The following is a 24,939-nucleotide window of genomic DNA, read 5'->3' on the forward strand; positions in this document are numbered from 1 at the left end:
AAAAAAAAAACACATGAAGTTCAAGGAGGTGGAAGGAGCCCACCGGAGACAAAGCCTTGGCAGACAGCATTCCTCCTTCTGTTGATAGGCCAGAAGAGGTCAAGTCCCTACTGCCACTTTCTTACCCAGAACCCAGGGCAGTGACGGTGCCTCCGTGAGCTCCCCTTCTTCTCAAGAACTCAGAGGATCAGCCTCATTCCCCACAGAATGCATAGACAGGAAACGGAAGCTCAGGCCCGCTCTGCTGACAGCCAGCAAGGGCAAGCTGCCTTTCCCTCAGAGGGACTGCAGCATGGATCGAAATGACTAGAGCCCCAGTTAGCCTGGCTGAAGTCAACCATCTTTTCCTGTCACCTTAATTTTTAGAACAGTGAAGAAAAAAAAAAAAACACCTCTGTGCTGGGGCTGGGAAGGTGGCTCAGTGGTAGAGCGCTTGCCTTGCATGCATGAGGCCCTGGGTTCGATTCCTCAGCACCACATAAGCAGAAAAAGCCGGAAGTGGCGCTGTGGCTCAAGTGGTAGAGTGCTAACCTTGAGCTGAAGAGCTGAGGGACAGCGCCCAGGCCCTGAGGACCTGGACCAACCCCCCCCCAAAAAAAATCTGTGCTAATAAGATTAAAAATGGTGAGAGAAACAGGAGACAGGTGTGTGGTATCATCACTGCCACCACAATGGCCTCTACACTCCCCGGGCTGTGCACAGTCATCCCATTCTGCTGGTACCACTGGGCTGAGCATCCCAGAGGACAGCAGGCACTCAGCACCACACATGCTGTTTACTTGGGGGCATGAATGTCCCTTTTCTAAGCAATGGACTGAGCCCCAGAGATGATCTACTCAAGACCAAGTTACCAGCAGGGACACAAGTGTAGGACTTGGCTCCTTTCATTGTGTGGTCATCGGCTCCAAGTGTACTCTTTGAGTTTGCATCAAAGGTTTTCCTTATTGCCCAGGCTAGCCTTGAACTTGCGATTCCCCTGCTTCAGTCTTCTAAGTGCTGGGATGACAGGCATGTGCCATCACACCTAGCGATACAGGGTCTTGATGAGACGGAAGAAGGATTCAAAGATGACCTAACGGTCAGAGTGTAAGTACTGACAAGTCAGTTACTTCAGTCAGACTTTTGTCACTACCCAGGACTAACAGTCCAGAGAAGGAAAGGCTAATCCTGACTCCTGGTTTCAGAGGTTTTGGTTCAAGGTTAGTGGGCTTCACTGTGCCCGGGCCTGCGGTGAGGCAGAGCATCATGGGGGAAGAGACTGGGGGAGCAGAGTTGCTCACCTCATGGCAGCCACCTCCAGAGACCTTCCTCCAACTAGGCCCTGGCCCCCGACGGCCCATCCAGCTGTGAAGTCCACTATGGATTCACCCATTGATTAGATCAGAGCCCTTACATCTCCTCTCAGACACCCATCAGCCAGCAGCCAAGCCTTATCAGGGGCTATGTCTTTCCTTCTTCCAAGACAGGGTCTTGCTACTATGTAGCCTAGGGTGGCCTGCCCAGGACAAGATTACAAGTGTAATCACTGCTCCCTCAGACTAGCAACCAAAACTCACTCAATCCTTATAGCCTTGCAGCAAGTGAGCACACAGCACCATCCCATGTCTACAAGGCTCAGCGGGAGGGGGATTCACGTGGCCATCATGTTAGCCCAAACAGGTATCTCAATGAAAGACAAACTTTCTCTTCTAATTTCCTCTTTCTAGGGAGTTAGAGGAGAAAAAAGAACCATCTCTCTAGGCTGACGATATGAGATAACAACTTGTTTTATCTTCACAATTTACAAGCCTACCACGTTCAGACTCAAAAGCTCTGCTTTTCTCCTCTGCATACCATGGCTAATGCTCCAATCTCTGCTTCCTTAGGATTGGAACCATGGCAGGCCGGACCACAATGCCAGGCACTGTGCAGGGAATGGGCTTCTATACCCAGTGTCTCATTTAATCTTTCCAATAGTTCCAGAAGGCTGTTCTTTTTCTTATTATTACTTTGAATCAGGCTCTGAGAATTTAAAACTGACTTGCCTAAACTGAAGCATGAAACAAGTGATTAAAAAACAGAAACAGGCTGAGAAGCTGGGCCTGACTGCAGGTCCACTGCAAATTCTCTGGACTCTTAGGAAAGAACAAAGCTGAATGCGCCAAATGGGCCCTGAGAGGACCCGCCTTGGTGGGAGTGCAGCCTCTCCATGACCACCACTTCCCTAGGAGCAGGCAACAAAGGCCCAACAAAGAGGGAGCAAGGTGCCAGGAAAACAGAACAAGAAAGAAAAAAAGACTGCAAATGAAGATTCTGGGGTGCCTGTGCTTAAGAACAAGAAACAAGAGGGGGCCTGGCAGTGGCCAAAGAAGGCAGCTGAAGCAGATGGCAGCTATCAGGACAGCAGGGCCATGGTGGACAGAGTACTTCCTGTGTGCCACATGCGGTACTAATGCACTAAACTCAGTCTAACTGGATGTCACAACGGCCCTAAACATATTCTATTATTGGCCTGCTTTACAGATGGGGAGCGGAAAGGTTAAGGGTAGTCCCTTCCCAAGTCGCATGCTCGGCAGTGGAGAAACTGGCTTGAACCCACGCGGTGGCACCCCAGAGCCACAGCTAGAGACATGTGAAACTGTCTGCCATGAGATACAGGAGATGATGACCAATGCCTGGAGCTACGGGGCAGGTGCTGGCACACATGGAGTCCACTTGGACTCTGCCTACCTTGCACCATGACCCAAGAATGAACTCAGAACAGACCACTGATCCACATGGAAGACCTAAAACTACCAAACTTGCAGAGGTGAACACAAAAGAACATTTGGGGGTTTTGGGTTAAGCAAGGATTTCTTAGGAGCCATACAAATGCATGACTCATAAAGAATATCCTTTACTCCATTGACCAAAACTGTCTGCTCTTTGAACAGCACTGTGAAAACAAACCATACCAGACCCAAATACTTGTAGATCATTATACTTGGTCAGTAACTTGTACCTAGAAAATGTAAAGGTGTTAAAATTCAATAGTCACAAAACAACACACCTTAAAGATAAATAAGGCATACATACCCCAAAACATTTACAGATCAATACAAGAAAAGGTAGCCATCAGTATCTAGAAAATTTCATTTAGAATCCATAATCGTGGGCCACTGTACACTGGTAGGGTGGCATCAATGAGAAGGACTGGCCTTGGCATTGCAAGTGTGGCAAGAACACTGATGCACTCAACAACGTGGGTAAACTGCACAGGATGCTGAGGGAGGGGAGAGTATGTGGGATTTGACCCACCCTAAAAAAATGCAAGCTTGTCTCCAACAATGGGAATGGGTCAGTCATAGGTAGGAGGGAACAGAGGAAACTAGTGTGCTCCAGGTAGTGCAGATCTTGATTGTGCATCAATGTCTCAGGTATAACCATATGCCCAAACTGACCATACTGCACACTTGTATTTATGTGCTATTTATTATGAGTCAATTATACCTCAATAAAGTTGCCACAAAGGACTAAGTATTTGGCATCCTCCCAAAATGCATATGCTACAGCTCTCACTCCTGATCTGAGAATACTTAGAGACAAGGTCCTTGGAGGAAGTCAGGAGGGCCTCCTTGGAAGGATTAATATCCACTTGCTAACAGAGAGGAAGGGCCGTGCAAGGTCACAGCCAGAAGGTGGCCATTCCTAAGAGAGGAGTAGGGTCCTCATCAGACATGCTGAGCTAAGGAAAATAAACGTCTGTGGCTAAAACCACCCTGTCTCTGGTATTTCGTTACAGACACCTGAGCAGACTAAGCCAGACGTTGGAAATCAACGCAGCTCATACTAAATCATCCAAATGGCCCTGCAGTGAGAGGAAATAGCTGTGCCATCTCAGGATCTGGACTGGCACTTGCACCTGGAATCAGGCATCTGCTGCCACCACCATCCAACAGCAAAATAACTCCTTGACTCACAAGTAACATCATGGTTTGCCAACAAAGGTTTTGCCCTAGCTCAAATAAAGACAAATGTCAGGAGAATAGATCAGTTCTGTCTCGATGAGCACTCAGACATGCTAAAGTGAAAGGACTGACTGTGGTATCATACAATGTTCACGAGTCTACTAGCAATTTGGTTCCACCAAAACATCTTATGTGGTCAATCTGATCATTTTATATATACTGGTTTTATGATTTCGTATGTATGTAATTTGGAAAACTGTTCTTACAAACATAAATGCCATCAGTATAAGGACTCTACACGAATTCTCTGTGAGTGCAGTTAAGTCGTGGTATTACAGTAGAAACACTAGAGATCAAACACCTTGGTTCTTACAAAAGTGATGCGATTTCCAAATGTGTCACAGAAGATGTGGCCACCCTCTCAGCAGGTAATCCCCAAGCAGATATTCGGGACTAATCAGAGGAAAGGATGTCTTCCATCAGCTAGGGCCCTCCCCTTGGCGCCTCTGGCCCAAAGGCTATGTACTCTTGCAGGGTCAGAGGCTCTCTGCAGGGCAGAGGAGGATGGATGATGCCTGGCTGGCAAGAGGGCTGGCAGCAAGGTGATGCAGGGCCAGTGCAGTAGGAACCGGCCCGACGTCACCTGGGAGAGCTGAGGGGCACAGATGGAGAGGGCTACCGACTTTGAAAGACGATGGCATCAAGAAACCATTGCTCAGAGACGGCCAGCTTACATTGCACACAGGATACCGCACGCTTGGAAAGCACAGTTTATCTTGGAATATTCCTAAGTCAGAAGATTCCCTTAGAGGAGCTAAAAATAGCTGGCACAGTTCTGATTAGTCCCAACAGCAACAACTAACTTTGTCCACAGAAACTTGGGTCAGCCCAGCTGAGAGAGTTGCCATGGAAACAGCACTGGGTGGAAGGCGCCATGAGCAAGGACATGTGGCGGTATCTGCCTATGTGGCCTCTTGGGACTGTGACAGCCTAAGGGAGTCAGCTGCAACACTGGAGAACGGGGAAGGGAAGGCTTAGGACTGTACCTGAAAATGGCACCTCCAAAAACCTGTCTTTGGTGGACAGCAAGCAACCTTCTTGCAGGTGACTTAGTCCTTTTTTCAAGTGAGTATGGGTATGTTGAAACAAACAAACAGCTGCCTCTCATTTGTCCCTTCCAGAGTTCTGTGGTTCAGTCCAATCAGGCTGTTTTCTCTCCCAAACCTAGGGTTGCTGTTCTCCATGAGAACATCCCTGCTGCCTGCTGCCGTAGGGGAATGGGAGGGAACACGCAGAATGTCTGGCACAGTTACCAACACTAGAACACGTGAGCCGCCCTGGAAGGGGTTCATGAACTCCTGCATGCACACACCAGACACTCACAATGGAAGAGGCCCAGGCATGGCCTGACACGGCCACGTCTCGCTCTCTGAGGACATTTCCTTCACTGACACTTAAGGAACTTGTCTCTTGCCTGTGCCTATTAGCATTACCATCCTCACGGAGACAAGTGAGCCTTACTAATTCTATAACAGCACAACTTCTTGATAGCTGCACAATGGTAAATCATACAAAGGTGCCATAATTTATTCACCATGCACCACTGTCGGATAGTTTGGTTCTTTCCATTTTTTCTACATTGTATATAACACAGAAACAAGCAACTTGGTATTATGGACTGATGCTGAGGTTTAGAATTCTTAATGATGCCTTCCCAGGAGACTCTCTGTGGCTCCAAGCCTTCAAGGCTGCTTCAGGTGTCATGATGTGGTCTGGCAGAGGCGCCCAGTGTGCTTCTCCACACAGGGACTAAGCATCCATGCAGAACAACTAAAGGGAAAGGGGCCTCGGGCCACATGACCCGAGGCACCATAGGAGGGTGCCCCATGGGGCACCCCAGAAACCAAGAAAACAATGGAGAATGGGGGGAAAAAACCAAACAAGCCCTGACTAATATCCTCAAGAAGCTGCCTTCTTGAGGCTCCATACCCGCTGAGAGGCAACACTAGGTGTGTGAGGGTGAAGCAAGTGTCTGGGCTCCGCGGCCCGTGAGGCCCTGGGCCGGAAGCATTTGTAGACCTGTGATCCCAGGACAATCGTGGCCACACTGCAGTAGTCCTCAGGAAAACCTCCAGTGCCAGCCTGGGGTGCGTGTGCTCCTCCCCACGAGCCTGCAGGACCCTCCACTGCGCCTCTGTCCTCCTCTGGGCACCTCTTGCCTGACATGCTGCCCTTGGCCTGGGTGAGTCCACAACAATGAAAGCCTTGGGGAGCAGATATCCAGCTCCTGCGGAACCCCTAGCAGTCAAAAAGCTGCCATGTCAGTTCAGGGAGTCCTGCTGAAGGACTGGGTGGTGATCAAACAATCAAGGGTTAACAGAGCACACTGCTTACCTTCCTTAGCCCTCCACCATCCCCTGGGAGCCCGGGGTGAAGGCTACCACGGCAAGGGCTAGCCACACTTGTTCTACATGCCCGGCACAGTACACAGCTGATAGGCATGACTGCACTTAGTGAGACAGTCCTCAAGGTGAGCCCAAGACCCACTGGGACCCAGAAAACACACCATTTTAATCTAGCATATTGAACATTAAACCTACTCCACAAACTTTCAAGTACAGGCTGAGCAACTGTGGGTGATCACAATGGCAGCTGAGGTACAGTAGAAACTAGGAAGAGCTTTGCTTTTGGTGCCGGCAGACCTGGGCTTGAGTTGAGAGCAGCCATGGGATGTGCAAAGGGCCTGATGGACACAAGCTCCCGCATCTCCAGTTGCAGAGTGGGATATAACACCACCATCATGAGGCCACGGGGAAAACTCAGGACAATTGTTGGGAGAACCGAGGGTGGAGGGGCTCCGGGCCACGCAGGCAGTGGGCGAGCCACATGTCCAACCTGTGGCTGTGAGTGCTCCCTTCACGCCTCCAAAGCTAACTACTGAACAGAGCCCTCGGGACTGGGAGTCTGCATCAAATACAGGCCAGGGATGGCAAAAGGAGCTTGCTCTCAGCTTCTTCTCCAGTCTGAACCTTAAGCTCTGGACAAGAGAAGGTTGAAGAGCTGGGAGCTCAGAACAAAGGTCTACACATGAACATGAGAATAGCCCATACTCCAGAACCCATTTGGTACTAAGGGATTATCCACCCTCTACTCCAGATCAGTGGCTATGAAGTACAGGGAAGGCTGGGCACAGTTATTCATGCTTGGAAAATGAGCAATGGTAGTTGAGAGCCCAGGGAGGGAGTCGAGCAGAACAGCCGTCACCTAGTCCCTCCTAGGTGCCATCTGCCAGACTGCACACAATCGGACTCCTAATATAAGAGTGCTCTACTGCCACAAATAAAAATGACCACAAGCCTATGGGTCACTTTGTTGTTTGGTCCTTGGGAGGTCATTCTACTAAGGGACAGAAGGAGCCTCAGGATCTGGGAGGCCATTTGCACCATGGAGCCATCACCATCCTGGGCTGCAGGCCTACCTAATACACCCAAACCTCTGCTTGAGTCTGCATCTCTACTCCAGTCTGACCCTACTGCCGTTCTTCCCCTTAGATAGGATCCTCTGGTCAGAGGACCCACCTCGATATTTCAGGGTTCTCTCCCATCATGAGGTGCTTCACGTAATCACTTCTGCTGGAAGTGTCATGTGCATGGAGCTCAGGTGTGCACATCTTGGGAGCTGGGTGTCATTATTCTGCTTCCCACACTCATTAATCACTTACCAAGATATGGACCAGTGGAGAGGAGACATGAGGTAGTCGGGGAGAAGGAAGGACATGGAAAGACAAAGGACTCACAGACAAAAAAGGAGGCTACAGGAATCAATTCATCTCAAACTCTTCAGGTAAACTAGACAGCCAGGACTCAGCCCCTTGCTGAGAACCCCGGGCCTTGGGGAAGAAGAAATTACCTCTACCAAGATCCAGTCTGGACTCTTCCAGCCATGGCTCTAAGGTCTTGAAGACACCACTTTGCCTTCCCAAAGCCTAGGCCTCATCTGGAAAACAGGAGATGGGGGCTTTGGGTGGCCAGAGACCGGTCCCAACTGCAGGTTTCTAAGTTCAATGGGATCTTCAGAGACAGTTTTCAGAAAAACAATTCCAAATGTTCTAAAGTGCATTGTCAACACAATCCAAGAATAGTTATTTGAGAAAACATTAGGAAATGAAATAGAGCAAAAACATGGCCAGACTGTAACTTCATGTACACAGCAAATTTGGGGGAAAACCAATGTTTGATGGAGGCTAGAGTTTTAATTTCCCTAAAATACTATCAACATTTCTACCCAGAACTCTGACCTCAGTACTATTAATATATACACTCAAGAAGATTAGTCAATGAAACAGGAGGAGAAGATTGTCCACAAAATGAGCCAAACAGCCACTAATTTATTCCACGGTGCGGCTGACGCAGGGTTTGCAGGGTGGGGAGAGCTGGCTGGCCTGGCTCTTGGAGCTGAGTCACCCTCTGTAGCTTGCCTGTGATGTTCCCCTTGCACGGGGTCCTTGGGGAAGCACCCACCTCCTTCAATACCACTGCTACCCACAAGGCAAAGAAGGCAACTCAGCCACCTGCAGACCTCTGCCTGAGGCCTGGAGCACTCACCCATTTAGAAATGACTGCTCAAAGGAAATCTAGCACAGAGAACATTCCCGTGCATTCTACGCTGTGCCCTAAGGCCTACTTCTAGTCTCAGAGATACAAACCCTGAGCCTGCAGCCCTTGAAAGCTCACCTTTTGTCCAAATAACCCACTCCCCTCGGCACCACAGAGGTCCCGGTTCACGGACCCCTTTGCAGCCGTGGCCTTCACGCCCAGAGTCTGAAGACCCTCAGTGCCCACCACTGCACAGCTGCAGTGGCAAGTGGTCCCGGGCTCCATCTCACTGAAAATCAGGCATTCATGAATTTTTAGTAGTCAAGAAAATTGATCAAGAACCAAGAATAGAAGTTTCTGAGGCAAAGCAGCTGAGAGCCCAGGACGGACGTGGCTAACCAAGATTTCCCTATCCAGCTGCCCATTACCCTCATCAGCGGTGACCTCTGCTTCCTGCTCCAGACACCTTCCAAACACAAGGTGCTAACACAAACAGCACAATTACTTTCAAACACTAAAGAACCACCAGGGAAGAGAGGAGCGGAGTAGGCCGTGCGTACAAAACAGGATGACTAATTGGAGATGAAAGGATTTCCTTTAGCCTAATCACGAACGAATAGCAGAGAAAGGAGCAGCGCAGGCCCACGCCTCCCAGCCAGGGCTACTTACATTCTGAGCCTTCTGAGTGACAAAGTTCTTAGTCCTATCAGTTTTGAAAAGAAACCACCTTCTAAGAAGCCAGGGGATAGTGGCTGGGAGGGCTTCCTCCCGGCCACGGCCTTAGCAAGGGTTCAAGAACAGGAGGAGGAGGCTGGCGGGATGGCTTCTCACTGCGACTAGCAGTAGGAACCTTTCTTCTCCCAAGGGCCATGCATATTTATACCATCATTTGAGGCCATACAGAATTATCAACATAGGCACACAGACCTTGGGCAGTCAATGGGAAGCACGATGTGTCTGTCCTATCAGATACCACATGTTTCCACAGCCCTTGTAAGTCCCAAGGTCCAGAGGTTCCCCACCTTTTCGAAGGCAGCTGGACAAATGGTAAGGTCATGTCATGTGACCCCGCCACAGGAGATGCCCCATGCTCTGTTCACAAATATTAGCTCACCAGGTTCCTGGGCAGCACGGTGGGAGACACAGGCCACCACTGGGCCCACTTGCTCCTCAGGCTGACTGGGACTGGTGCTCCGCTGGATGGCTGCACCTTCTCCTCCACGCCTCTCGGCCCTGCCCTCTGCTCCCACCGGCCGTAACGGCTCCTGCAGGAGCGGGGCATCTGTGCAGTGCGGCCTGCAGGTACACGCAGGCTCTTACAGACTGTCTCTCTGTATCCAGCATGGGTTTTTCATTCAAATGAATCTTGATGTGTTTGTTCATAAAGCAAGTGTGAATTTTCCTCTCTGGTTGCAGGAGCACAGGTCTGACACAAGCTGCACAGTGGTGAGGGTCAGTCCCTCTCCAGTTCCACTACCACATCTGCCGGAGAGCACATGCTGGGCTATGGTTTCACACCATCCCCGGCCAGTAGAGTACATTAGGTGCTCAATAAACTCCCACGCGAGTATCATGTGCCTTGTTTACCTGTGAGCAGAGGTGTACACAAACTCACAGGACAGCAGGAGTCCCAAATCATGTCTGTAAGACTGTCTCAAAGCTATGTCTGACATGCTGTAGGCACATAACAGGTGCTCCATACGGGTCTTATGAATGAATACAGGATGTTCAAAAGAACACAGTGCCCATGAGTAATGTAACATGTCAATACAGGCTAAGGAAAAAGCATGCATCCTTTCAAGATGGAAAAAAGACCCCACCAAGTTATGAGAAGAATGGTAGTTCGGCTTGGCTTTGCATGCACAGTAAGTGAAACGGACTGCGTTACTATTCCAAGTCTTAAACGCCCTTTCCTACGAGGTCAACCCTTCCCTGCCCCCTTGCTTGCAGGCTGCCCTGTGACTTGTTTTCACCCACAGAACATCCCTGAAGTGACACAAACCACTCTAGGCAGCAGTTCTTCCTCTCTCTTCTTCCTCTACCATAGACCCGCCCATTTCAGAGACATGGGCACAGAATGAAAGCAGACACAACAGGCCTCCAGCTGTCTTGTTGCTCTAAGTCACTAAGATGCCAGGCCATTTGTTCCTGCAGAGTGACCCATTCTAACATGGAGGATACAGGAGGCAATTCTGGTTCTTTCCATTCCCTCCCTGCAAGATGCAAGGCTGGGTACCAGCAGAGATGAGAAAGACAGGGTCTAAGCCAAAGGTGGCTCCTAGAAAGACAGATGCCCACATACATGCCAACATGAACGCATGAGATGTGTAGGGAAGATGTGTAGACAAGGTGGCACCGAAGCACACAATGGCAGGGCAGTGGGGAGGCCTGAGGGGCTCAGTGGCAGGAGGTGGTGAGTGAAGGGGTGTGGGCGGGGCATCAGTAAGCGCCCTTCCAGCCGCTTGGCTGCACCACGGCTTCTTTTTCCTTGGCGATGCACAGTAACCGGAAATCGTGGTGGGAGACATTGTTCTTAAACAAGCAGGCACTGTGTTGGGGCTGTTTAAAAAGCATAGTGATGCTTGTACATGCTCTTTTAAAATGCAATAGGCGGACACCTGCAGCCTGTGCCCAAGGCGGCCTAGGTGTTTCCTTGGAGTGTGTTTCTAGGTCCCTAAACCCAGGGAATAGCCAACTGCCCAGCATTCCTCCACAGGACTGGGAGCCTGCTCTGCCTCTCATCCTCCAAGGGCCCAAGGGCTCCCAGAAACAAGACAATCCTGAAATCCCACAGGAGAACAAGCCAAGCCAGGAGGCCTCACTGGACCATTGGGCCCCCCCAGCCTGGCCTTGCGCTGCTGGCGGGCACCTGCTGTGTGCCTTCTGTTGTTCTTCCTTACAGTAGATGCCATCTACTCCCATGACCCTTGTCTAAAGGGTGCTTCCATTTCTCCTCTTTAGAATGACAGGTTACTGACCCGAGGAGCATTCCAGGTACTTCAAGGAAAGACAAGTGACTACGGCTCATGGGCCAGTGACTGAATTCTGCCACCGTGCCAGGCACACAGAACTGTTCTCTAGCCCACCCCACCCTACCCGCAGCCCAGCCAGGCCAGCTCTGCCCCATCCCCACTTTACAGTGCCAGCGCTGAGCTCTGCGAGGTCAGAAGCCTGCCCGTACTGCACAAGATGCACCCTCCATGGGGAGAGGCCTCCAGCTTCTGCTCCGGAGCCCCGGGCTCGTGTTCACTCGGCAATGTCTCATGAACTGCATATCAGACAGACCCAAGGCGCCAGGGCAGCCATATTCAATGACAGAATTCACAATTTTTTTTGCACATGTACAAGTGTATACAAACACTCACACATCTCTGCACACACACATGCAGACAGCACAAGTACCATCCACGTCTAGTGGAGCAGCTCCCAAACTGGACAAAGATCACTGAGAAGAAGGCCCGGTAGACACGCCTGGAGAGTCAGCAGCATGGCGAGGGGGGAGGCAGAGGCGCAGAGGCACACTTGGCCCCCCAGGGATTGTGGGTGTACCCGTCCCTCCCAACAAGGCCTGTTTTGTTCTGCTCTGGGCTTCTCTGGGGGTATACCCTCCCACAAGGCTCCCCTTGTCCTAGATTGTGGGTGTCGGGCACAGAGCTCGCTTCACACTGGGGACGAGGCAGTGCACAAGCGTGACAGAGCCGGTGTCTTAGCCGGCATCTCACTCAGCGGCTGTCAGGCACATCTCTTCATGTCATCAAGCCTCAGTTTCTTTATTGCCAAGCAGGGGTGACACGGCAAGGGTGGCGGAGGCGGTAAGATGAATGTGAGGACGTCCTGCGGAGGCGAGCATGCTGTCAGCAAACGGTTGGTGCAGAAAGCCATGGGACGTGCCTCCTCCCAGGCCAGAGGCGCTAGATGTCAAGCTCGGACGCGGCTGGCTTTGCTGTGTCTACCTTGGGTGGGATCCAATGGCTAATAGGTCTTCCGAGTTAATGTAACTTCTCAGAGACGTTCCCGAACCAACACAAATTAAATGACTCCATTATGTCAGCCTCATTTCACTTTGGTTTTGCCGCCAACAGTTCTAATCGGCAAGCACTCGGCTCTGTGACACTGGCCTTGTTAGCCAAGTTCCTCGCCAGTGTTTCGGCACTGAAGTATTTCTTTCATTGTGTGACAAATGTGGTGTGAGCCACCATCCAAGGAGGGACACAGGAATTTTTCTGGGCCATAAACAGTCTGCTGATCAACAGCAGCGTGCCCTCTACAAGATGCAGACCCCCAGGGAAGCAAGGCCTTAAAGTGCTACAACTGCCTTGTATTCTGCAGGCCCACACAGGCCCTGGCCTGGGAACAATGTGTCCAAGTTCAGGCTGTCCGCACAGGGAGATCTGAGGAGCGCTCTTTCTCCTCTTGTGCACAATAGAAGGTAGTGCCCAGAGCCCATACCAAAAGCTTGGAGGAGAAAGGCAGGCAAGGCAGTGCTGGGCACTGGTACTTTGTTCACAGCCCATGGCACGGATCTGAAGACAGCAAGCCCCACACGGCCTCGAAGCAGCAGTGTGCAGGAGACCCTGGCTCTGGCCAAAGATCTGCGTAAGAGAAGACCAAGAGTGAGAGGAGGCCGGGCCCACTCTGGGGGGCCTTGCCCAGGGCCACGGCACACAGGAGCTGCGGTGCACCAGCTGCCTGGGTACCAAGATGCAAAATGCTACCTCTGGACAGTCCACGTAGACAAAGGAGCCTGAGGCCAGGCAGCCTCCGACACAGCTGCCAGCCAACATGTGAGGAGGAATGCAGGCCACTTGCAACGTATGTACACAAGATATAACTTGTGCTACTATAGGCCTCGGACCTGGCTATGACTCAGCCCAAAGCAGCTTAAGTCACTGAGACCACAGACACTGCATTTCTCTCGAGAGCTCAGCCAACACACAGAATTTGAGGGCAACCTACTCAGGAAACAGAAAGAATGACAACTTCAGACTCCAGAGAATTTCTCAGAACCAAGTGCAAGATGCAGAACAAATTGAATTTTTCCCACTGCCAAAATGCCTAAAAGGGGAAGTGGAGGGCGGTGATGAGGTCTCCTACCAAAGCCTCGGGGGCGTGGCACTGAGCGAGGGGGCGTGGCACTGAGCGAGGGGGCGTGGCACTGAGCGAGGGGGCGTGGCACTGAGCGAGGGAGTGCGGCCCACGATGCCATGCGAAGGACGCACCTAACCCTACAGCCAAGAGCCCGCTGGCCTTCAGGCCTCTCGGGGGAGCCAGCAGTTTCTGGGGAGACCCATACTGCTCAGTAACCTTCACTGAGATCTGCTCCTCAGCCTGGAGGCGCCTCTGTGCTCCCACCACCCTTCCCACCTTTCTGCCTACTGTCCTCCACCCATCGGATTCCCCCATCCTCCCCAGAGTCCTCCCCCGCCCCGCCCTCCCCATGTCCTCCCCAGCCCTTGTTGACCTCCATGCACCTGTGGGAAGTGCTGAGAAATAAACGGTGGCAGCAGAACCATCACACCCAGCGCTGAGACATGGAGCCACTCCGGGCGTGTCTGGGCCACCCAAGCCAGCCACGGGCCCACAGCGGAAGGTGAGACAAGGAGGGGAGCTGGAGTCACTCAGATCGGTGTTACAGGGGGAAGCTGGGTGGGGAATGGGGGAAGGAAGAGCCTGGGTTCCCAGCTCAGGCCAGCTTAAAAGTGGGTGGTGTGGTGAGGCGGACAAGCTGCAGAGGTAGGTGCTACAAAACGGAAATGGTGTCTAGAAGTCCCAGAATTTCAAGGGCTCTGGTGTGAGTCCCCCTGGAAGTCAGGAACACTGAGGCAGTGTCTCCTGGCCGGCTCTGCTTGAATCACCTATCTGCAGATGACCAAGCGCCAAGCACCGAGACAGAGGCTTCCTTGGCAACACACCCCCAAACCCACAATAAAATCCAGTGGGAGGGAGGATGCAGTGGCTCCCACGTGTTAAACAGCTACTTAGGAGGCAGAAATAGGAAGATGGTAGTTTGAGGCCAGCCGGAACCAAAAAAATGTTAATAATTAGCACAAACTATGGCATTGTCTAATCCTAGGTATATGAGAGGAGCAGCTAGGTGGACTGAGGACCAAGGCTAAGCCTGGGTAATGAGTTCAAGACTCTAAAGCAAAAATCATGCTAAAAGGACTAGAACGGGGCACCAAAGGTAGCTTGCCCACCTAGCAAGCACAAGGCCTATGGAAAACCCCAGTACCACCCAACCCCCAAATAATGAACCAACCCCACGCAACGAACTCACTGTTCCTCCCCAGATCTAGAGACCTGTCACACCTGCCGTCCACGCTCTCCAATGGAACTTGATACCATGCCCAGCCCCCAGCAGCCCCCTCTGGTCATCTTCCTCCTGCTCAGACAGTCCTGGTCCACCCTCATCTTCCTCCCCCTCCCCTGAGGTCCGTGTCAGTGGCCCTTGCTTCTAAAAGTCTTCAGAAATAACCATGGCACTCAGGGCCATCAGAGACAGTAATTTCAGACAAAAGTATAAAGCAGCCAGGGGTAAGAGGACGGTCCTTGTAGCCTACAGAGCTGGAACAAATGGACAGCCACCTCCAACAAAACCTGAGCCTTTGCTTTACATCATACCCAAAATAACCAGCTCAGAACGGATTAGAGAAACCCATAAAACTCACAGAAGAGAACACAGGAGAAAACATGTCTGACCTTTGATTATGCAAAGGTTTCTTGGATATGACACCAAAAGCTCAATTTATGGAGAAAAACACTGACAAATTGGACTTCTCAACCATGAAGGAAATAAAAGGGCAAATCACAAATCACAGCCTGGGAAAATATTTGCACATCACATTTTGGACAAAGGGCTGGCACCTACAAATACGTACTTGTATCACCCAAGACCGCTCCCAAGCCAGGGAAAAGGGGAGAAGGGACCCGCAATAATACTGCTCCCATCAAAGGTCAGCACTGGCGGCCCGGCACCCCAGAGGCCACTCAGTCATCCGGCGACGCAGGAGACTAGCAGCACACTCCTGTAGGATGGACCCCGAACTCAGATGACGAAGCCTTTTCAGAGTCTCATTAAGAACACCAGGGCCAATAAATAAGTGGGCTAAAGACTTAAAGAGAAACTTCTCTGAAAAGGAAAGAAGGATGGCCAATAGATACATGAAAAAATGCTCAACCTCCCTAGCTATAAAAGAAATGCAAATCAAAACAACATTGAGATACCACCTCACCCCAGTTAGAATGCCTATAATTAAGAACTCTAATAACAACAGATGCTGGAGGGGATGTGGTCAAAAGGGAATCCTACTGCATTGTTGGTGGGAGTGTAAACTTGTTCAACCACTTTGGAAAGTAGTATGGAGGTTCCTCAAAAGACTCCACATAGAGTCTATGACCCAGCAATCCCACTTTTGGGCATTGACCCAAATGTTCACAAACAAGACCATACTAAAGCTACCAGCGCGACTATGTTTATTGCAGCATTATTTACCATAGCTAAGATATGGAACCAACCCAGATGCCCCTCAGTAGATGAATGGATCAAGAAAATGTGGTATATATACACAATGGAATTCTATGCCTCCATCAGAAAGAATGACATTGCCCCACTTGTTAGGAAATGGAAAGGTGTGGAAAAAATTATATTAAGTGAAGTAAGCCAGGCCCAAAGAAACATAGGTCCCATAGTTTCCCTTATTTGCAATAACTAGTATATGTCTGAGTCAAGCAGAAAAGGTCAGACAAGTTGATGTTAAGGGAATGAACCCCAAAATAAGTATTCAAATGTTTTTTTTTTCTTTCATGCGATTGTTTCTAACATATTTATATTTCTTTGTTGCTTTGTATGTCCCTCCCCCACAGTATAACCCTTGTTTTCACTGTATTTGATGTTGATATAATTTGTGGAGGGGAAGGGAAAAAACAAATTGTTTAAATAGGGATACAAGTGGACCCATCGCAACAATGAGATGTACAAGACTTTATGTCGAAAAACGAACTTTACAACTTTGGGGGGGGTGGTTGGAAGGGGAAACAAAGGAGGAGGCAACAATGCTTGATAAGAAATGTACTCATTACCTTGCCCATGTAATTATAACCCCTCTGTACAGTATGTTCACAATAAAAAAAAAGGACACCAGGGCCCCCCCAGCCTCTTCTGCCTCCCACAGAGCCCTGGCCACTTACGCCCCGTCTCTGAGCCCTGAGGGGCAAGGCCCATGCTCAGTTCTTGGTTCCCCAAGAGGAGTGGTGAAAAGGAGACAAGGACAAAGTGCCACGGGCCAAGTGTCAGTAGCTCAGGCCCAAGCTGGCGGCGTAATCCAGCAACTCACCCATCCCTAGGCTCCTGTGAGCTGATAACCCCAAAAGTCACCAGCCCAGGTTGCTACTAGTGGAGGTACCCATGGGTGCTGCTCAAGCCCTCCCCCAGCCCTGAGGACAGGATGGTGGGGAGCTAGGGGGCTCAGTGGCCACAGCCAGCCCCACTGGGGAGTCCCAGAGCCACCTTCTGCTGTAGGGCAGCGTCTTCACCCAGGATGCTGGCAGATTTCCAAGTCCTGCCAGCCCCTGAGAGCCCTAAGGAGGACAGCACTGCCCCGCCACCATGGAGGAACCCCAATGTGTCCCAGGAATCTGCCAGGCTAGAACAATAGTGACTTTTCCATGTCTGAGAAGACACACACACACACACACACACACACACACACACACACACACACACACACACTGGAGCAAGGCTCCCATGCAGCGTGTCTGGGGCGGTGAGAAGACACCAGGGAAGCAAGCACGCAGCACCAGAGAAGCAGCTCTGGGAGAGTCCCTGGCTGTCACTCAGCACCCAGCTGCTACCACTGCCTCAGCAAGGGATAAAGAAGTGGAGAGAAGTCAGAGAAGCAACCCCACAGGCATGCAACCCGCCAGCCTCCCAGCTGCAGATTACTCCATAAAAACATGCAATGAAGAGGTGATGGGAAAACCCACAGACTAAAACTAGATTCAGGAGATATCAGCTACTTACATTTTAATTCAAACAAAACTACTCAGGAGGCTGAGATCTACCTGGAGGATTATGTTTTGAAGCTAGCCCAGGCAGAAAAGGTTGCTAGATTCCATCTCTAACAGCAGAAGCCGGACTGACGTTGGGGATCAAATGGTTAAGCATTTGCCATAAGCAAGTTGAGCAAAGAGCCAAGCAAGCTAAGTAAGTGCCATGCAAGGCCCTAAGTTCAAACCCCAGCATAGCCAAAACAACAACAATAACAACAGGAGAGCGAGGCCATTGGAGATTTAAGCAGCAACTACACATTTGATGATAATGATGTTAATTTTAAAGCTTAATGTGGTGCTGTGTTTATTTAAGAGTCTTGGCACTGAATATGAAAATACTTACAGATAAAGTACTATGACTTTTTAGATTTGCTTCAAAATAATAGAGGACGTGGGGGGGGGGGTGCAGAGGAGGACGCGACTCCCGGCTGTGATTTACCACTTGCAGAGGCGACAAGTATACCAGGGTCCAAGATGCCATTTTGGCACCTTTTGTACATACTTGACATCTCTGTAATAAGGTTTCAGGAAAAAGAATGCATAGCAATGGTGTGTGTGCGTGTGTGTGTGCATGCGTGTGTGCGTACACACACGTGTGCACACTGTGCTGCCTTCACTGTGGCACCTTCAAGGAAGCTGTGCAGCCCCAAAGCAGGCTTGGCTAGACTCATATTCTCCACTGGACAGACATGGGGCTGAATTCCAGAAAGGCTGAAGGACAGTTAAGGTCATGACCAAGAACCAGTAGAGCTGCAGCTGCCACCTACTTCAGCCTAGTCTACAAGACGAGATGAGTGTGGGCAGAGACACTGCTGACCAGAGGGGGTTGGCTGGGCTTCCTGGGGAGTGGGGTAGGGGCCAGACCCCAACCCCTAGGAAGAGGAGGAGCAGTGCTGTGGCTGAGGGTTCGGCAGTACACCCTGACTGGAATGGAACTCTCCAGCAGCATGAGATTGGGGCCAGTATTTGTTATCTCTTTGGAGGCCTGCGGCCCACTGCCCTCCCCTGCAGACCCTCCTGCCAGACTGTACAGCTAAGGCTCGGCAGACCCAAGTCTCCCAGGAGGAGGGAGCCCTGCCCAGGGTCAGCACTGCAGCAGAGCTGCGCCAGCTCACCACCAAACCTTCCCGTCACCACCAAGTGCTGGACCAGATAGCGAGTGTGGGAATGCTCACAGTGACAGGGGCTTGAGAAGAGGGACCCCCCCTTGTCTGCTTATTGCTGCGCACACTCCCCCACCACAGAGGGCTGGGGGTAACAAGGCCCCTCCCCTCCCTGCAAGGCCCATTCTCCAGTGGACCATCACCTCTCAGAATTCCATCCTGGTACTTGGAGCCGGGCGCCTGGATCTTTCACCCCCACGTGGGCGCTGACTCATGCACAACTCTTGATATTAAATCTCCTTCGGTAAATAACGCACTGTGTTTTCTTACTCCTGATCGATGAGAAGAGAACTTTCTGTCCCCGCTTAGAGACTCAGGAGGAGTCCAGCAGCTGAGGCCCTAAATGAGATCTATTGATGAGCAAAAACCAGGTCTGATTATCTCCACACAAAGGAAACATGTTCTGGAACACACCCTTCACACAGGCCTCTAGGGTGAAGTGTTGTCAGGGGATGCTGGAAAGCCACCCTGTCACCCTCCGCTTCCCAAGGAGTGCTTTGGTTACCTGGCCAGGGTTCACTTCGCTGTTTGGAACATCACATGGGCAGAAGCTGTCTCTTCTGTTTCTAGAACAAGGCAGCCATGCAGCTCTAGAAGAGCCAGGCTGGGACTGCACCGTGTGCCCCAGGTTTCGGCCTCAGCCTCAGTGTGACAGAAAACCACTGAGCGAGCCCTGAGACAGGTGTGCTGGAGTGGGCAGGGTCTCTGCCTGCGGAGGGAAGGCTCTAGGCACGAGCCCACTGGGCCAGACACTGAAGAACAACAGGGAAAGAACCTTTGAGAGAAAACCTTCCCGCTAGCACTTCTGAGGTAGCCCGAGAGTGTATGGACACTCAATCCCACCATCTTGTTTTTCTCTACTCACAAAAAGACGAGAATTTCTTCTGTTGTAAATCAGCAAATGCTGCCTCCCCCAGAGCAATCAGTGTCTGGATCCAATGGCTTCTTGATGTACCTGTGCAATCTCTGTGCTCTGCTTACTCATCTTGATGAGCTGCTCACAGACTCAAGAGCCACTAGTTTCCATCAGGAAGACTTTGAAAGCTGACAGCAGAGGGGCAGGAGAGTGCTAGATGGGTACCTAGTTGGGGGGGTGGGGTGGAAGAGGGGTCCTGGGTTCTAATAGCAAGGGCTGAAAAGTGAATCTGAGCCCCAGGCCCCTTGTTAGAAAAAGAAGAGCACAGCAAGACATAGTCCCTTGTTTCTAAAAGCTGTCAAATTAAAAAAAAAAAAAACAACAACCTAGTTGTATAGAAAATCACCACCACCACCACCACCACCCCCATAAAACCACCTGTAACTCAGAAAGATTGTAGAACAGAATTTGCAGGACTGAGAAATGGACTCAAACATTTAAATACCTAGCAATAAAACAATTATCACTTTGATGTTCCACAGGATGCTTTGAAGCATTTAAAGGTACTAAATGAGAAAGTGTTAGGGACAGGTACTCAGCCTGAGTAAACAGAAACGTGTGAGAACAGGGCAGCCCCCAGGAGACAGGACTGCCGTGTCACAGCCTCCTCGGGAAGACGACCTGTGGACCACCGCAGGCACCAGGGCTGTCCTGTGTTCTGACGGTGAAGCAGCCAGTCGAATGACAGGCGGAGGGATCTGCTCCATCACCCAGGGATGGCCACCACGTTCAGAAGCTCTGAAGCCAGGCCCCAGCGCCTCTGCGGTGAGGGGAGGAGGAACAAACCCCGGTGTCCCGAAGCAAGTAACAGGATAACATCTATCACCATAAATTAGAAAGGGGCTTATGCATTTATGAGGGTTACTATGAAAATTACTTTTAATGGTTTGATAATTAAGGGGAAAAACCCATAATAATGATGCTATCTTCATTTTCTAGTACATTTAATGCTGGTAAACTTTCTTTAAAAAGTGTGTGTTTTATTTTCCCCCTCTTCAGAGAAATCTGCTTCTGATTCCGCTTCCGAAGCTGGGCAGGGAGGGGCGTGCGGCTCGGTGGGACACAGCCTAAGCCACTGTGAGTGGCTGCTGCCTGGAGACCCCAGCTGGTGGTGGGCGGCTGCAGCCCAGGGCCAGCCAAGGGCAGGGCCCCTGTGAAACCTCGCTCCTCCTACCCACGGAAGGGGGGACCAGCCCGGAGTGCTCCCTGAAGAACTACCATGAGATTAAGAAAGCCTAGCGGCTGGAAGTGGAGCTGGAGTGACGCCACTCCGGGGGTAAAAATGGAAGTTGATACAGCCCGCACGACTGGGGACAGCACCGTGAACTTCGTGACGGATGGAGTGCAGCCTAGGAAATGTAATCACTGCAAACCAGGAGGCACAAATCACACCGGGCCCCAGTGAAGTTAACCGGCGGTCCTTAATTACAGAAGTGATGCACTGGGCACGTCGCTGCGACTCACAGCGCGGAGATGAGTCACCAGTTTCCAGAGGACCTTTCAAAGAAGAGATTAGGGAAGTAGAAAAGGACTTTCTATATCCATTTGCTGAAATGCTGTACTTTAAAGATTAGAAGACAGCTCAAAGAAGTATAGAGATGAGAGTAGTATTTCCAATTTTTAAAAACTCTTTTTTAAATGACTTGTCTACGAGCAAGTAGGTCTTTCATAGACCTCCCTATGCAAGTGTGCCTGAGCACACACATGCACACACATATACACAGCTCCACACCATGCTCTTCCTCTTGCCTGTGATGCTCTCTCCCTGCCTCTTGTCCTCACTGACTCCTACTCCTTTGGCATAAGCAACCCCTCCACCCTCCTGCAAACCTTATGCTGAAAACCTACCCCCATAGTAGCAGACTTAAGAAGCAGGCCTTTGGGAGGCGATCAGGGTATGAGAATGGAGCCCTGATGACTAAGACCAGTGCCCTTTTCAAAGAGACCCAGAAAACCTTTTGTCTCTTCTACCTAGTCAGTGAAAAGCCACTGTCCAGGAACAGGAAATAGCCCCCAGCAGACACTGAATAAGCTGCTGCTTTGATGCTGGACCTCCAGCTTCTGGAACTATGAGAAACACATTTGTGTTGTTTATAAACAGCCTAGTCTATGGTACTTTGTTACAGCAGTGTGACTGTAGTAAGGTATCTTCAAAGTTAGCATCACTTCTACCAGAAAACCTTCCTAGGCAGCCCCCTGGCTCCCAGGCTGGGCTGGGTACATTTCTATAAGCTGTCGGATCTCCTCAGGCTGCATAAACATAAGATGGGAGGAGGGGCGTCTGCTTTCCTTCCCCACCAAAAGACAAGCAGTGCTGCATTTATTGGTAGGGCCTGGTCCCTAGTAGACATTCAGAAAGTATTCCCTGAATGAGTAAATTAACATCCTAAAGGCTAAAGACTCATTTTGCTACTACCTAGCATAGGCATCTTCCAGGGGTCTGTATGTTAAAGGTCACCAGGTGCAACTATCAGACAGTGTTTGGGACCTCTGGGAGGTGAAGTCACTGGGGACTTACCCCACAACAGTAGACTTTAGGAATTCTCATAAAGGCTGAGTTTGGCCCCACCCACTAACCTCCTCTCCTCTCAGCTCCAGAGGTAATCACACACCACCAGCACCGCTGCTCCTCTCCTCTCCTGCGTGAGCCACGAGGCACTGCAGCCCAGGCACCCCTCACCACATCCATGCCAGGTGGACACTGAGCACAAATATGTCTTCAACATACAGCGCCAAATAGGTCTTCCAGGCAGACATGCATCATGGCTTCTGCTCTAGCTGTCACTCCCCAGGACAGCAAGGTGCCCCGAAGGGGGACTGCTGGTTAGACAAGCGACTGCCCCCGTCTTTTGCATCCACTGACGCCTCCAGCTTCTTACCCACTGGGCCGGGTCCTTATTCCTCTTGGCACTCCTGGCGCCTGATTTGGTCTTATCACATCACAAGTTCTCCAAGTATCAGTATATTGAATGAATATTTCATGAATGAATTTTTAAAAATATGTGAATTAGATGCATTCAGAAATGAGAAGTTAAGAAAAAAGCTTAATAAAGAAGGAGCCTGAAGCACAAAACCAAATTGTAATTATTTGCGACTGGTGTTGTAAATATCTATCAGCCCGGCGTTGCCAAGATTGATTCCTGCTTACTCCACAGAGCAAGCTGAGTAATTTATAACTTTTTAGAAGTGATTTGTGTTGGTGTCACAAGAAGACTAGATTTATGTTCTCAGGGATCTTGGGCCACATGAAAACATCAAGACCAAGAGACAAAGAGCATAAGATAGTTCCCCACCCATGGAAGGGGCCAGCTCCAGCAGCATGGAGCCCTGGGCAGGAACCAGTCCTCTTGACCTCACTCACTCAGCCCCGCCGGCCCACACCACACTGGGCACTGGGGACCTAGCACACACCGCGGCGGAACATCCCAACCGGGAGACAAGAAGCACAGAAAGGTCCCCAACAGCCCCGCCCCCACCACTGGAGCTCCAGCTTCCACCAGCCAAACCCTGACACAGGGCTTCAGCCCCTTCACATTCCTATGGCCTCAACAATCACACCACATGTGAAGGCCCTGCAAGTCATGTGGCGGGAGCATCAGCATGGAAATGACTATGGTGACATATTTCTGCAATAAAATATTAATAAGTCAAAATGAAACAATCAGATGTATATTTACTCCAAAGTGTAGTGCTTAAGTTTCAGAGGACATTTTATGATGGGAAAGCACTCTACCATTTAAAAGAAAAACAAATCTCGGAGTAGCATTTGTTTGTGGATCTATATCCACACAATAACAACAGAAAAACACAAATGCAAACACCATCACTCCCAAGACAGAGGTCGCTCTAAGGAGAAAGGGAAGAGAACTGAGGTGGTGGGAGAGATACTTACTTTGGTTTATTTCTCCCAACATTTTCTTCTGAAGAAGTTCAAATGTATAGTTGGCAGATGTTACAGTGACCACCCTACAGTCCCCGCTCCCCACCCCCTCTTGCAAGCCCCCCTGCACAGGCCACCAGGAGACAGGGCTGTTAACACTGCATTGCCCTTGTCACCTGATGTCTCCTCCCATCCCGAACTCCATCTGGTTTGCTGTGTGCTTTGAAGACTATTGTGGATATCCTACATCTTCCCCAAACCTGCTGGTGCACGTATCATGAACTGGAACTCAGCGTCTGTTCGCAGCTTTTTCTTTTGAGGTAAGATTGGCATACAGAGAAATGTACGACTCTCAAGTCAACATGGCTGAGGTTTGACGACGTACACTTGGGTAACACAAGAACCTGTCGCATTACCTCATTGGAAAAATTCCCTCTGGCCTCTTGGATCAGACCCATCCCAACCTCTCCAGACGCTCAGCCTCTCCTCCAGTGGCTGCTTTGGTTAGTTCCTGAGCTCCATATGAGTGGAACCACACAGGATGTGCCCATGGGGGCGAGTCTGGCTTCACTTGCCACAACACTCCCAGGTACCTCCATTTCTGTGGAGGAATCGTTCTGAAACATTCCTCTGGTAGGGATGCCAGGGATCTTTCTGGTTTTTGGCTTAGGGACATTTTTCTATAATTGTTTCTATGTTTTAATTAAAAAAATAACTAACTAGACCTGGGATAGATGGACAAAGATAAGTGCATGATTAGTTTTATAAGAAAGCGCCAGAACTTCTGCCACAGTGGCTGCACTATTTATTCTGTCTTCTGCCAACAGGAGAGTTCCAGTTGCTCCACACCGTCCACAACACTCAGTGTCGTCTTTCTTATTCTAACCGCTCTGTACCTCCTTGCGGTTAGGACTTGCAGCTCCCCATTAACTAATAATATTAATGTCAGTTTAAAAGTTATTTTTTTTATTTCTAAAAAAAAAATCCGTTTCTGGCTGGGCGCCGGTGGTTCACACCTGTCATCCTAGTGACTCAGGAGGCTGAGATCTGAGGATCGTGGTTCAAAGCCAGCCCAGGCAAGAAAGTCTGTGAGACTCTTTTCTCCAATTAACCACCAGAAAACCGGGAGTGGTGCTGTGGCTCAAGTTGTAGAGTATTAGCCTTAAGCTGAAGAGCTGAGAGACAGCATCTAGACCCAGAGTTCAAGCCCCATGACCGACCCCCCCCAAAAAAAATCTGTTCCTTAAAACAAGACAGATAGAGAAACAGAAAAATAGAGACAAAGAAAGAGATATGAAACGAATATAACAAAAAGCTTAAATCTAAAACACAAGTATGCTAGTTTCTTTTTTGTATGTTTGAAGTCTTTTTCAATTAAAAATTAAAAACAAACAAACATGATTCCATCCAT

The 24,939-nt window shown here is 50.2% G+C and overlaps 1 protein-coding gene across 2 annotated transcripts in view; it reads right to left on the reverse strand.

Moving 5' to 3' along the window:
• The window catches only part of Trappc9 (trafficking protein particle complex 9), a 439,527-nt gene that overhangs the window by 106,904 nt on the left and 307,684 nt on the right, over window positions 1-24,939 (reverse strand). The window lies entirely within an intron of this gene.

This window comes from Dipodomys ordii, unplaced genomic scaffold (assembly GCF_000151885.1).
Source record: "Dipodomys ordii isolate 6190 unplaced genomic scaffold, Dord_2.0 Scaffold82, whole genome shotgun sequence".
NCBI lineage: Eukaryota > Metazoa > Chordata > Mammalia > Rodentia > Heteromyidae > Dipodomys > Dipodomys ordii.